Genomic DNA, 14,255 nt, shown 5'->3' with positions numbered 1-14,255 from the left:
TTAAATGCAGATTTTTAAAAAAATAAAAGCTGGTTTGTTAGAAGAAAATGGCAGGTTTGATGTGAGTCATTGAGTTTGAGAAGCTAGAAAAATGTCCAGACAGTGACATTTAGCCAATTGAAATTCATGGATTCAGCTTAGGAGAGCAAATGTGTTGTACAAAGGATCTAGACTTTTAAAATATTCACACATTGGTTAGAGTTGAAATGAGGGTTTGTGGAGAAAGACAAAAATGAATAATAATCACACAAATTCAAAAATACATGTTCTAAGTCAATACATGGGAACCACAGTGAGGTCACCATCAAGACCTCATTAATGAGTTTCTCCTTAGAGGTGATAGATAGATAGATAGATAGATAGATAGATAGATAGATAGATAGTCTCAACATAAAATGGATCCAAAAAAAGACAAGAAGAGATACTTCAAAATTTTAGAAAGACAGAATGATTCCTGAAATGAGCTCTACCCCATACTCATAGAACAGTCTTGGCACATGATAGATGATCAACAAATATTGGGTTACTGAAGATGAATATGAATTGATTGTAATTAGAAGATCCATGTCTAAGGAACAAAGACATCAGTGAGAAGTTGGGTTGATCAGAGCTACAGCAGCAGAAAGGAAGACACTTCATAATTCTCTGTGACCCCTGGGCAGACTAAATCATACTGTGGAAATGAACAAATGAGGATATTTTAGGCACAAACTTCCAGGAGTTAGTTTTATGATTGAATGTTTAAAGGCTTCAGGCTATTAAAATCAGAGAACTCTCCCAGTTATGTTTCTAGGCATACCTAGAAACCTTCTAATTATAATTTGGCTCCCATGAAGTTTTTCTACAGGAAGATGTGCTGTCAAATATAAATGAATATTTGTTCCATTTGGTCATTATATTTCTCATGGTAAATTAATAAATTTCCATTTTGTTTAACATATCATTGTCTTGTGAACTTTATCTCTTACGTCCTCCAGCATGACTGGAGTTCAGTCATTTCTTGGATAACAAAAGGATTACATTTCTAGGTTTGCAGGGCTGACAGCAAGACTCTGAACCACAGGGAACCCAACAAGTTACAGCATTCTGAAAGATCTCTCAGGAGCCGGCCTACTGACATCCTTCAACTAGCTGACAGGAATAGTTCTAGATGGAGCCACACTGCACATGTTTGGCAAATTAATTTGAGACTCAATAAATTTTAGCCAACTTTCCAAGAGTAGAAATGATGAACTTTCAAGTTTTCACTGGAATTATAGCAAGCCTTTCTTTCCCGTATTGACAGAAAGAGAAGTATAGTATAGTATATTAAGAATGTATATTCTGGCCTTAGGTTGTTTGGGTACCAATTCAGCTCTACCACTTACAGACTGTGTGAATTTGAGACAGGAATCTGATGTCCATATCAATTTTTTCATTCATAAAAGTGAGATAGTAATACTATTCATCTCACAGAGTTAAATGAATTAATATTTATAAATATTTAAATGAAGCTGCTACATTAAAAAAATCTCTGACAATGCCAAATGTTGTCAAGGAGACAGAGCAACTGGAACTCTCATACATTACTGGCAAGAATGCAAAATGGTACAGCCCCTTTGGAAGACACTGTGGCAGTTTCTTATAAAGTTAAAGACATACTAACAATACGATCCAGCAATTTCACTCCTAGGTATTTACTCAAGGGAAATGAAAACAATGTTCACCTAAGAACCATATGCAAATATTCAACCTACTTTATGCATTATTACAAAACACTGAACATAACCCAAATGTCCTTCAGCTGATGAATGGATACACAAACTGTACTATATCCATGTAATTGAATACTAGTCAGCAACAAAAAGGAACAAGCTCTTGATATACTTAACATGAATAAGTTTCAAGTGCATTATGCTAAATAAAATAAGCTAGACTCTGAAGGTTACATACTGTATAATTGCAATTATATAACACTTAAGTAAAACAAGAAGAGAAAAGAGATCGGTGGTTGCCCAGGGCTAGGATAATAAGTGTTTACTACAAAGGAATTTAAAGAAATTGGGAGGGTGGAGGGATGAAACTGTTCTGTGTATTGACTGCAGTCAATATGCTATACTATTATATGTATTTAACAAAATTCATAGACCTATACACCAAAAATGCTACATTTTACCACAATAAAAATTATATAAAGGAGGAAAGGGAGAGGAAGAAATTAAGTAAGAGAAGGAAAAAGAGAAAGGAAGAATGAAAGGGAGAATGGGAAGGAAAAATCAGAGAGAAACAACGTCTGGAACATAGTAAGTGCTATAGAAATGTCTGTTAAATAAAATTTTTTTAATGTGGCATGTTTTACATAATCATAAGACTCTATTGTCTAAAAAATATTGGTGAAATTATTTCCTAACTCCTTACAGGAATAATACCTAGAGTAGATAAGGAATTTATTTTCCTTATGGGAAAACAACAGAAGATACAGATGAGTAAAAAATCACCCATAATTCCACCATCGAAACATGACCACAACTGAAAACTAATTCACCACCTGCCAGCTTTTTACTATAGGTGAACAAACCATTTTTTAAGTTAGAAAAATGTTTTATACTATATATTTTGTTTTGGAACTACTTTCCACTTAGCAATATGTTCTAAAAATACATAGATCTGCATCATCACTTTTGAGGACTGCTCATTTATGCTACCAAGACGGTTGCTGAACATTTCATTTGGCTCTATTTCTTCGGTAATATAAACCAGACTGTGTTAAATATTCTTGGTATACATATCTGTGCATACAACATTATTTCTTTATGGTAAATTTCTAGAATGGGAATTGCAGTATTGAAAAAATATATGTCATATAATTTTCATTCATAATACCAAATTACTCCCCAGAAGATTATATAATTTACTTTCAGCAGCTGTGAATGACATTTAGGGCTGTATTTCAGTGGTTCTTTTCCTTCAAAATCTGACAATCTTTTATTTAAAACTACTTTGCATACTATAAATGTTGGGTTTTTTAATGAAATGATTATTAAATGAACCTTGAACACTAGGAAAATTACCGGGCATCAAATGATATAAAATATGATTAGGGTTCTTTCCCATCTTGCAAGATGGCAGGTGAAAAAGTTGAGAAGCCAATACTAAAGAGAAGAAACCTGAAGCTGATGCTGGTGGCAAGGTGGAAAAGGGTAACCTCAAGGCTAAAATGCCCAAGAAGGGGAAGCCCCATTGCAGCCACAATCCTGTCCCTGTCAGAGGAATTGGCAGGTATTCTCGATCTGCTATATATTCCAGAAAGGCCATGTACGAGAGGAAGTACTCAGCCACTAAATCCAAGGTTGAAAAGAAAACAAAGGAGCAAGTTCTTGCAACTGTTACAAAACCAGTTGGTGACAAGAATGGTGGTACCCAGGTGGTTAAACTTCATGAAACGCCCAGATACTATTCTACTGAAGATGTGCCTGGAAAGCTGTTGAATCATGGCATAAAACCCTTCAATCAGCAGCGTGAGAAAACTGTGAGCCAGCATTGCCCCCAGGACCCTTCTGATTATCCTCACTGGACACCACAGCGTCAAGAGTGTGGTTTTCCTGAAGCAGCTGGCTAGTGGCTTGTTATTTGTGACTGGACCTCTGGTCCTCAGTTGAGTTCCTCTACAAAGACCACACTGGAAATTTATCATTGCCACCTCAACCAAACTTGATATCAGCAATGTAAAAATCCCAAAACATCTTACTGAGGCCTAACTTCAGGAAGAAGCAGCTGCAGAAGCCCAGACACCAGGAAGGTGAGATCTTTGACACAGGAAAAGAGAAATACGAGATTACAGACAGTGCAAGATTGATCAGAAAGCTGTGGACTCCCAGATTTTACCAAAAATTAAAGCTATTCCTCAGCTTCAGGGCTACCTGCGATCTGTGTTTGCCCTTACAAATGGAATTTATCCTCACAAATTGGTGTTCTAGATGTCTTAAGAAGAACCTAATTAAATAACTGATTTTTTTAAAAAAAAAAACATGATTAGGAAAACAAATCAGTTCAGCATGTAAAATAATCTTTGTATTATTTGAGGGTGTCACCTACACTATTGTTGGCTACTTTTACTAGGCAGTTTGAGGAGAAGTCACTTCATTTTGTATAAAGTGACTTTATTTTGTACATAGGGACATTTCTTAGAACAATGATGATGTTCTAAATTTCTCTAGAACATGTAACCATGATACTTTGAAATTTTGTCTTATTGTTTAGCATATTTACAAATAGTCTTGAAGTACACTCACCAGAGTGGCCTCTGTCTTTAGAGCAGGACGCTAAATAAATGACCTTCTACTTTTCTATTAGATAGACAAATGGATATTGTCTCCATTTTCTTCATCTAGTTAAATCAAATGTTTTCAGAAGCCAATAAGCACCAACCTAGCCTGCTACAATTTCCCTGAACCCACAAACAAAAATCTGAATTTCATTCTGCCCCAAATATTTATACTTTGTAAAACATACCTATTTCATCCCCATACTGCAATCCCTCACAAAATCATATTATGATTTTAGAAACCACCTCTAGGTTTATTTCAAGAAAATCTTGGTCAAGAGAAGAGAAAGTCAATTGCAACCTCAATACTCAGAACTAGGAAGCAAAAGTGAATGTGTATTTAGCTCAGACAGGTAACTGGGTCAATTTGGGGACCTCAACATTCTTAAAGACAGAAGAACTCTAGTAACATATATATTCCCAGATAACTGCTAGCCTATGTGTGTTTCTAAGAATATATTGCTTTGAATTATTTTCCTTAATAATCTAAACTTTCTAAATAATTATATTCTAATTCATCTTATATGAGTATTATGGTGGATTTATTTGTTAATTGCCCCCATGAGACAGAAAGAGTAACAGCCTGATAAAAATGTTTGCGCAACATATTCAGTAATTACTTGACACATCATGATTGCTTTTAAATTAATATATATTAACATCTAATTACATGCTGGGTATTGCATTAGGCTGTAGGGAAAATTGATGCTCATGCAATAAGTCTTCATGGTCATGGAATGTGCGGTGCAGAACCTTTGTGACAGACAGCTTCGTGCTCAGATATAAGCAACTGGACTGAAAGGCGGTTGAGCTCCTGTCATCCTCAGCTTGTTGCTAGGCCCTGTCGTGTATTGATTATTGAAACATTTTCATTCCACATGCTCTGGGAAGCTGACCTGAGCTCAAATATTTCAGTTGTTTGGAAAGCAGAGGTGCTAGCAGGAGCTCAACTGAGCAGGGAGAGAGAGCTGAGCCTCCAGGTGTTAGAGGAGCCGATTAAAGCAACAAGCCAAAAATGAAAGGATTAAACCTTCAATCACTTACTGCAATCACTTATAAGAGGCTAAAACCAGAGAAACCTGTACCAACTCCCCTTATTCCATCTTCCCCCAGAGAACAGCACACTGACAGTGGGTCAGATGAATCAACACAGACTGCGGGGCTGTCTCACTGTTGAGAGAGCCCCAAACAGCTGCATGGACTCTGAGGTTGGGGGAGGAGGGCAAGGAGGGAGGGCTAGGAGTGGACATGGACTGAGTCTTCAAGTCTTCCCCTTCCTCCCCGCATAGGGAGGCCTCAGCAGAGGAGCCTGAAGAAGCCCCCCGCCTAAGGCCTCAAATTTTGTTCTTAAGTTAGCTTGGTGTGGTGGCATGCACCTGCGGTCCCAGCTATTCTGGAGACTGAGGCAAGAGGATCACCTGAGCCCAGGAGTTTGAGGCTACAGTGAGCCATGATGACAACACTACAATCCAGCCTGGGAAACCTCAGGAATGAAGGTGCCAGCAACAGGAATGCAAATAGGGAAGAGCATGACCTGCCAGAGGGGCCTGAGGGCTTGAGTGCAGCTCCCTGCAGAGACTGGAATACACTGGCTGTGCAAGGAGTCTGGTATGGGAAGAGCAGCTTCTCCCAAGAGCCTGCCAGGGAAAACCTTTGTAATTGCTGATAGTCAAGCCTCAAGAAAGAAAATCACCACTGGTTTTTAACCAAGAGCCAAGCTCCTCAGGTGTCAGTATGATTGAAATCTTAATCATAGACATCTCTGTCTAATAATGAGAATCAATGATTTCTCCTAATTGTTCAAATCTTTCCGGAGATGGGGATGGGGGAAGCGGGAAAACTTTTGAGGGCTTCAGCACCTGGGAGAATTCCTATAAATCCCAACACTAGAATCTCTTTACATCTTGAAAACTTACCAGGATTCTTGTGCCTTCTACGAAGAGTTCTAAAGGAAGACAATACCTTAAACTGCTTTTCTAAATACCTTCATTGTAATCAATCCAGAAATCTGAAGCAATGCCCTTGGAATTGAAACTAGGATAAATAACTGAGGGGAGGGAAGAAACAGAGATAATTAAAATTAAATTAGCTGCCCAGGCACAATGGCTCATGCCTATAATCCCAGCACTTTGAGAGGCTGAGCCAAGGCAGGAGGATTGCCTGAGCCCAAGAGTCGGAGACCAGCCTGGACAGCATAGTGAGACTCTGTCCCTACCAAAAATAAATAAATTTTTGTTTTTAAGTTAGCTGGATGTTGTGGCATGTACCTGTGGTCCCAGCTACTCTGGAGGCTGAGGCGAGAGGATCACTTGAGCCCAGGAGTTTGAGGCTGTAGTGAGCTGTTATGACCCCACTGCAATCTAGCCTGGGAAACAGAGTGAGACCCTGTCTCAAAAAAATAAATAAATACATAAATTCGCCATAATTTTCCTAAGGCCAAGCTTTGGGAGAAAAATTATTATTTCTTCATAATTACCTTTTCCAATAGTTCAAGATTTTTATCCCAGCCTGCTGTTTTATTTTCATCACAATATTTTTCTCCAAGAAATGTACTCACAGCATGATTTCTTAAGACTCATGGTGTCTTCAAGCTCATATAACTTAAACCACTCATTTTTCAGGTGTTCTGTGGCATACCCCAACTCATACAGCCCAGTTACTGAAGGAAAGAGGCAGCCCCTCATTCTCCTGAACCCCCATCTGGGGCTCTTCCGACAGCACACAGGAGCTCTTCTCCACTGTTTCCTTTTTCAAATCTGTTGTGACTTCAAGTCTTAGAGGAGCTAAGCTTTAACTTCTTCAAAGAGTGTCATCTATATCTAATAACAGAATCAGGTTTTCTGTTACTATCAGAGAGATCACTTTGAATTCCTACATCAAATCTTCGGTGTTCTTCAAAAAGCAAGTTGTTAATAGTCATATTAGGATAAAAGAAACATTTTCAGGGGAAGGAGAGGGTTCAAAAACCTGCATCAAAAATGCTTACTCCATAGATCAGTAATCCTGGGGTCTAATAATTAATATAGCCTACAAATGCTTAAATTTAACAAAGGAAATATCAACAGGTACATTCATTCTAGTTTTTATTGTATTGTGAAATTCAATAATAACTACTTGGAAATTATCTAAAAATGTGTAAATCATGGCACTTGCCTCCAGGAATTTATAAGCCAATAGAGAAAATACATATAAAAATATATGTAGTACAAGAGTAGAGTTTCCAAGAAGCAAAAGGAGCCTCTTGACTAAGAAAATGGAGCCCTTAAATAATGAGTGAGGTCTGGACAGGAGACATGTTGATGGATGGGTCATTTCAGATAAAGGGAAGAAAGAATCTGGTAGCAGGAAATTACAGGCAATGTTTAACAAAAGATGAGTATCCTTGATGACTAAGTATAGGATACATAAAAGTGCACAGTAGAAGGAAAGACTCCAGTTAATATTGAAGACACTTTGTAGAGGGTATTAAAGGCCAAGCTTTGGTGTTCTTTCCTTTTTACCTGATGTGGTGGTCACTGCAGGCTACACAAAGGGTACAATACATTCATGGAACCACTCATTCCATTTACAAAACCTTGCCTCAGTGGGGTGTGCATCCTGTGTGTAGTTTTGTTGCTTTATCGATTAGCTAGCAATTACCTCAGTATGTTTGGGTAGACAGGAATCAGAGAGTTGGCATCCTATCTTTTGGAGTCATTAGAAGTTGATTCTGGCTGGGCACTGTGGCTCACACCTACAATCCCAGCACTTTGGAAGACCGAGGCAGGTGGATTGCTTGAGCCCAGGAGCTCAAGACCCTATCTCTATTTTTTAAAATGATCCTTTGATCCTTTCTATGGTTTCCAATTATAAATGTTCAGCAGCTTAGCTACCAGTGAAGTTGGCCATCCTTACCCGGCAGAAAAACTTTCAGAGTCAATAGATTGAGTTTCACTATTTAGTTGAGCTTCATTTTTATAACATTCCAAATAGTATTGTGGCTGTCACTTTCACAACTATAAACAATGAGAATATAATATTTCAAGCCCAGGATATCTAGAATCTCAGTCTAGAGTATCAGAAGGGACTGTTCTCTGCCTGAGGACCTCTACGACTCTATCGAAAAGACAAGCTTTCCTGGACATTTCTGGGATCCCATCCTGCTTGGGATTTATCTCTTCTTCAGGGAGCTGACAGTCAGAGAATAATCACTTTTGTGGGTCGTGAAGGTCTGGTAAATACCCCAGTGTCTTGTCACCAATTCTTTGCCATGTTCATGAAATCCATGAAATGACTCTGCTAAGCTATTGGCACCATGCATTCTCTCTGTAAGGAACCATAGGAAATTCACCCACATCTCATTCTCCCAGTATCAATCCCATCTCTACTTGAACATGGGCAGAATCTTTTGTCTTTCTTTAGATTTGGTCTTAGACTGTAAACCCCTGTGCTGGCCAAAAGACGATATAAGGTCTTCACCCATTACATGGTAATTCTAGTCATTTTCCTCCTCCCCAGTGGAGTGTTCTTACCTCTCCAGTATAGTGTGCTTCCAATGAAGCTAACATATATTTTTAAAAATGAAAACAAAAACAAAACAAACAAAAGATACTTCTGAGGGGAGCTAAGCAAATGATAGTTTATACCCTTGCTAAAGAAAGCATTGACCAACTCAAGTTCAACTAGCATAAAACTATTTAAGCTATATCTCCACAGGAAAAGCAGCATTTTCTACTATGTTCTAATTTGTTTTTAATCAAAGTACATTCCTCCTCATGAATATCTGCTTTCACCTGCTTAGTTATATATGATTTAACTTAAATGTTGGCAATTTCAGAATACCAGGTAGAATGCTTAAATTCTTCCTGCACCAACTGCATTACATATTAAATATCTCTCATATCAATTAGTACGGTCCCAAATACTGAGCAGATTAGAAGCAAAAGCTTACATTATTTCTGGATCCTAATCTAGAGGGAAGATCTTATATTGATTCCTCTCCAAACTGATGCTAGAATAATCTAGCTAGTTATTTTCAACTCCAGGATACAAAGTAATAGCAGTTCTCTTTATGGTTATGTGATGTGAACTATTGACAAAATTACACTGTAATTACTATATAGAGTCAAGGAAATTACACAGCAATTGTCCTATAATTATTGGATTTTGTATCTGATTTATAAACTGCCATATGAATTATGTGGTAATTAATACTGGGTCTTCCTGGTGTAATTTAGTTATTATTCATTCATTTCTTTAGGAAATTCTGCATTCACAGAGATCAGTGTGTTTAAGCCGTAACAATCAGTGTTTAAATCTCTAAGGCTTAGGAGTCTGACTCATGCATTCAATAATTCAAAAACTAGTGTAAAGCTATTTATGGTTTGATAAAATTAACCAAAGTGATCAAACATGGTTCTAATCCAAATTATAATATTTAGGAAACATACATGTTTTTCAATGTTTAGGAGGTGTGTGACACATACTTTATTTTTTTCCAAACTACTACCAGTTCCATGTCCGTTCCTACCAAGCTGATAAATGTGGAGTGTTATATACTAAAATGCCAATAAGTAAAACGAAATCTGACCAAGCACTGCCCAAAATGTTTTCATACAGTTATTCTCAATCTTGGCCACATATTATAGTCACCTGGAAACCTTTCAGTACTGATGTTTAGTACTCTGGATCCTAACCCCAGAGTTTCTGATTTAATTGGTCTGGGGTGGAGCTGGATCACTGGAAGGTCTAAAAGTCCCCCAGGTGGCTACAATGTATAGCCTCGACCATTTTTATTTGCAACTCAGGTTGGGCACCACTGATTCTGAAGCATCATCGGAAATTAGACCTAAAGTTTGCTGGATGTTTGCAATTTCCAAAACTCTAAAGTTAATTTTTGCTCATATGTTTGGACAATAGAGTCAAGAATGCCAGTTTTCACACTCTTGGTAATGAAGCGTATGTGGCTTGCTCCACCTTGCTAAATGTGTTCTATCACCTACATTAACGTCATTATTCAAGTTTTTAAATTTTATCAAAGAACACAGGAACATACTTGAAAACGTAAAATAGTTCTATGAGGCTTATAATGGAAATCAATAGTTCCCTGCTTTACTTTGCCCCAGTGTGAGGTTATAATCCCTAGAGATAATCAATATTAACTTTTCTATTTCTAAACAATATGCTTATACTGCTATGTCTTGATTTTACAATTGATACCCTATCATTTGATTTTCTATCCATCCAACTCATCCCCCCGCTACGCACACACTTCAAATCCCTCTCCCAGCTTCCCAAAATACTTAAGCCACAAGTTGATTAAATCAATACTTAATGGTTATATAATTATGATGGTAAATATTTTTGACAGCTGAAACTTGTATATAATACAATTTGTAACTGTCTCAAGGAGGGGAATATTTAGTCAATATTCCATGTGCCTATCGATAAATTTTTCTGTTTTAAGCATGCTGTACATATTAATTTCACCCTCAAGACAACCCTATGTGGTAGCACTACCATTATTTCCACTTTGCAAAAATAAAAATAAAAGTGAGTTAAATGTATCTGCCTGGTTAGTAAGTAATGAAAACCAGGTATTCAGTGTTCTTGAAGCAGAGCTCTAAACCATCATCCAAGACAGTAAAATGAGTGATAAGCAGTCAGTCAGTCTTTTGTGCCCCTGCCTGGGACTGCTCCAGCCTGGAGCAGTTGCTTTCTCGCAGTCTACACAGTTATCTGCTCGGAACATCCCCAATCTCATAGGACTTCCTCTCATCCCTGTCCTTTGGATCTCTTCTTTCCTGAACCTCACACTCTTCCTCATGCCTGATCCTTGTTTATTAAAACACCTTCCATAGTAAATTCCCTATATAAGGGAAAGGGAGGTAAAGTTTTGGGGGCATGAATATGTAAAATGTCTTTCCTTTGCCTGCACAATTAATATATTTGGTCAGTGTATTTTCTCTTGTGGCTGAAACAAATTACCACAGACGTAGTGTCTTAAAATCTACATTTATTGGACAGTTCTTGAGATCAGACTCTAAAATATGTCTGCAAGGCTAAGTTCCTTCTGGACGATCCAGGGAGAATTCATTTCCTTGCCCATTTTTGAGAATGCTTTGAGAAAGCACCTACATTCTTTGGCTTATGGCCCTTTCCTCTATCAACCTGTTTCTAGTCCTCTTCTCCAGAGTTTGGAATTTTCGTTTGGAAACCATTCATATTGTCAACAAAAGTTCCCTGAAAAGAAATTTGGAGGAAAGAGATTTTATTCCAGTAAATAATTTGCAAACAGGAGTTCTACACATTCTTCATGTAAAACCAAAGTGAGTTCCAGAGAACAAAGGGAAGGCTCAGGTTTTACAGCAAAAGTTCCCACCCAGGTTCCTAATTAGGTCCATTTATGCAAATGAAGAATTCAAACTTGTTTAGGTCTGATTGGTCAATATAGCTGAGCCCTGGTTGGTTGGTACAGCTGAGCTCTGAAAGTTCTAAAGATAAAAAGTTTCTGGTTTTCAGGGAACTCAGAGTATGTGTGTGATCCCTAGTCAGCAAATGACCACTTGGTTCTATTTTAAATTTAGGCCCAGTTACTCATTTAGGATCAATCTTGAAGAACTTGAAGAACTGGTTCTTTCAGATACACATTTTCTCACAGTCCTCAGAATTTTGAAGACATTGATTTACTGTGTTTTTACCACCCTGGGCTGCCCTGGAGGAGCATAGGGCCAATACGTTTCCTTATTTTGTAAATGTGACCTGATTTTTCACCTCTCAGTGTAACTTTCAGAAACTTCAAGCTACAATGAATGTCTGGGTACAAGACTTTTACATTAATTATAATGAGTACTTAGCCCTTAATATATGAAAACTCATGCTTTTAATTGCAATTATAACAAAAATTGACAAGTGGGACCCAGTTAAACTAAAGAGCTTCTGCACAACAAAAGAAATTATCAACAACAACCTACAGAATGGGAGAAAATATTTGCAAACTGTGCATCTGACAGAGGTCTAATATCCAGAATCTATAAAGACATAAAACAATTGAACAAACAAAAAAACAAATAACCCCATCAATAAATGGGCAAAAAACATGAACACTTCTCAAAAGAAAACATACAAGTAGCCAAAAAACATGATAAAATGCTCCACATCACTAAGCATCAAAGAAATGCAAATCAAAACCATGAGATGCCATCTCACGAGAGTCAGAATAGCTATTATTAAAAAGTCAAAAAGCAACAGATGCTGGTGAGGCTGTGGAGAAAAGGGGACATTTATGCATTGTTGGTAGGAATGTAAATTAGTTCAGCCACGACAGAATGCAGTTTTCAGATTTCTCGAAGAACTAAGAGTTGAACTACCATTCAACCCAGCAATCCCATTACTGGGTATATACCCAAAGGAAAATAAATTGTTCTACCAAAAGGACACATGCACTTGTCTGTTCATTGCAGAGCTATTCACAATAGCAAAGACATTTGTGTCCATCAACTGTGGACTGAATAAAGAAAATGTGATATATATATATATATATACATATAGGTATATAATATGGAACACTACACAGCCATAAAGAAGGACAATATCATGTCCTTTGCAACAACATGGATGAAGCTGGAGGCCATCATCATTAGTGAATTAATGCAGAAACAGAAAACCAAATACCACATGTTCTTACTTATAAGTGGGAGCTAAACAGCGGGTATTCATGGACATAAAGATGGCAACAATAGACACTGGACCTCCCAGAGAGGGGAAGGAGAGAAGGGAACAAGGGTTGAAAAACTAACCGTTGGGTACTAAGCTCAGTACCTGAGTGAAGGGATCAATCATACCTCCAACCTTAGATTCATACAATATACTCAGGTAATAAACCGGCACATGTATCCCCTCAATCTAAAATAAAAGTTGAAATTATTGAATAACAAAACCAAGAGAAAATGCATGCTTTTCCATTCTGAAAAGTTTTAATAAATTATTTCCCTGATGTCTCCTCCCATTGCCTCTTTTATTTCATTCTAAAATTCTCAAATTAAGAGTCAGGGCGCTTAAATTGAGTCTCCTCTCCAGTTTTACACCCTTTTGTCATTTCATTCTTTCTGGGAGATTTCTTCAACTTTAGCTTCTGACTTTTCACCTGGTCTTCTTCTCATTTCTGCTGTATATTTTTGCATTCGGAGAGTTCTGCCCGGTTCTCTCATGTTGCTTTTTGTTTATTTGTTGTTGTTGGCTTTTGTTGTTGGTTTTTATTATTCTTGCTTTTGATAAGGCTATCTTATTGTTTTATGGATACAATATCTGCTTTTGTATAATAAGCATATGGATTATAGTTATTTTGTTGTTTTGTGTGTTTTGTTTTACTTTTAAATTTTCTATTGCTCTCTGTATTGTTTTGTATTGTCAAATTTGCTTTTTTATATCATGATCCCAGAAGGCAGCTCAAACTCGAGTCATTACCTCTGCATCCCAGCCTGTCAGATGAGGATGAAGAAGTAAAAGAACAAATCCTACAAACACTTCCCTTAAATGATATATACCTCTTCCATTTACTTTCCATTGTTCAGACTTAATAACATGATGGCCCCTAGTTATAAATAAGGCTAAGAAATACACTTTTTTTTTTTTTTTTTTTTTTTTGAGATGGAGTCTCACTCTGTTGCCTAGGCTGGAGTGCAATGATGCAGTCTTGGCTCACTGCAACCTCTGCCTCCCAGGTTCAAGCAATTCTCCTACCTCAGCCTCCTGAGTAGCTGGGATTACAAGCACATGCCATCACACCCAGCTAATTTTTGTATTTTTTGTAGAGACAGGTTTCACCATGTTGGCCAGGCTGGTCTTGAACTCCTGACCTCAAGTGATCCACCCACCTCAGCCTCCCAAAATGCTCAGGTTACAGGCGTGAGCCACCATGCCTGGCCACAAACTTTATTTTATAAGGCCATGTGCCCAGTTGAAAACTGGGGGT

General features: G+C 37.6%; 1 pseudogene; it reads left to right on the top strand.

The window, feature by feature from the left end:
- Nucleotides 1-3,101: 3,101 nt before the first annotated feature.
- Nucleotides 3,102-4,029, top strand: LOC101020814 (annotated as a pseudogene).
- Nucleotides 4,030-14,255: the final 10,226 nt, after the last annotated feature.

The sequence above is a fragment of the Papio anubis genome, chromosome 8 (genome assembly GCF_008728515.1).
Source record: "Papio anubis isolate 15944 chromosome 8, Panubis1.0, whole genome shotgun sequence".
Lineage (NCBI taxonomy): Eukaryota > Metazoa > Chordata > Mammalia > Primates > Cercopithecidae > Papio > Papio anubis.
Note: the sequence above shows the minus strand (reverse complement) of the source record. Positions and strands in the feature narration are given on the sequence as shown.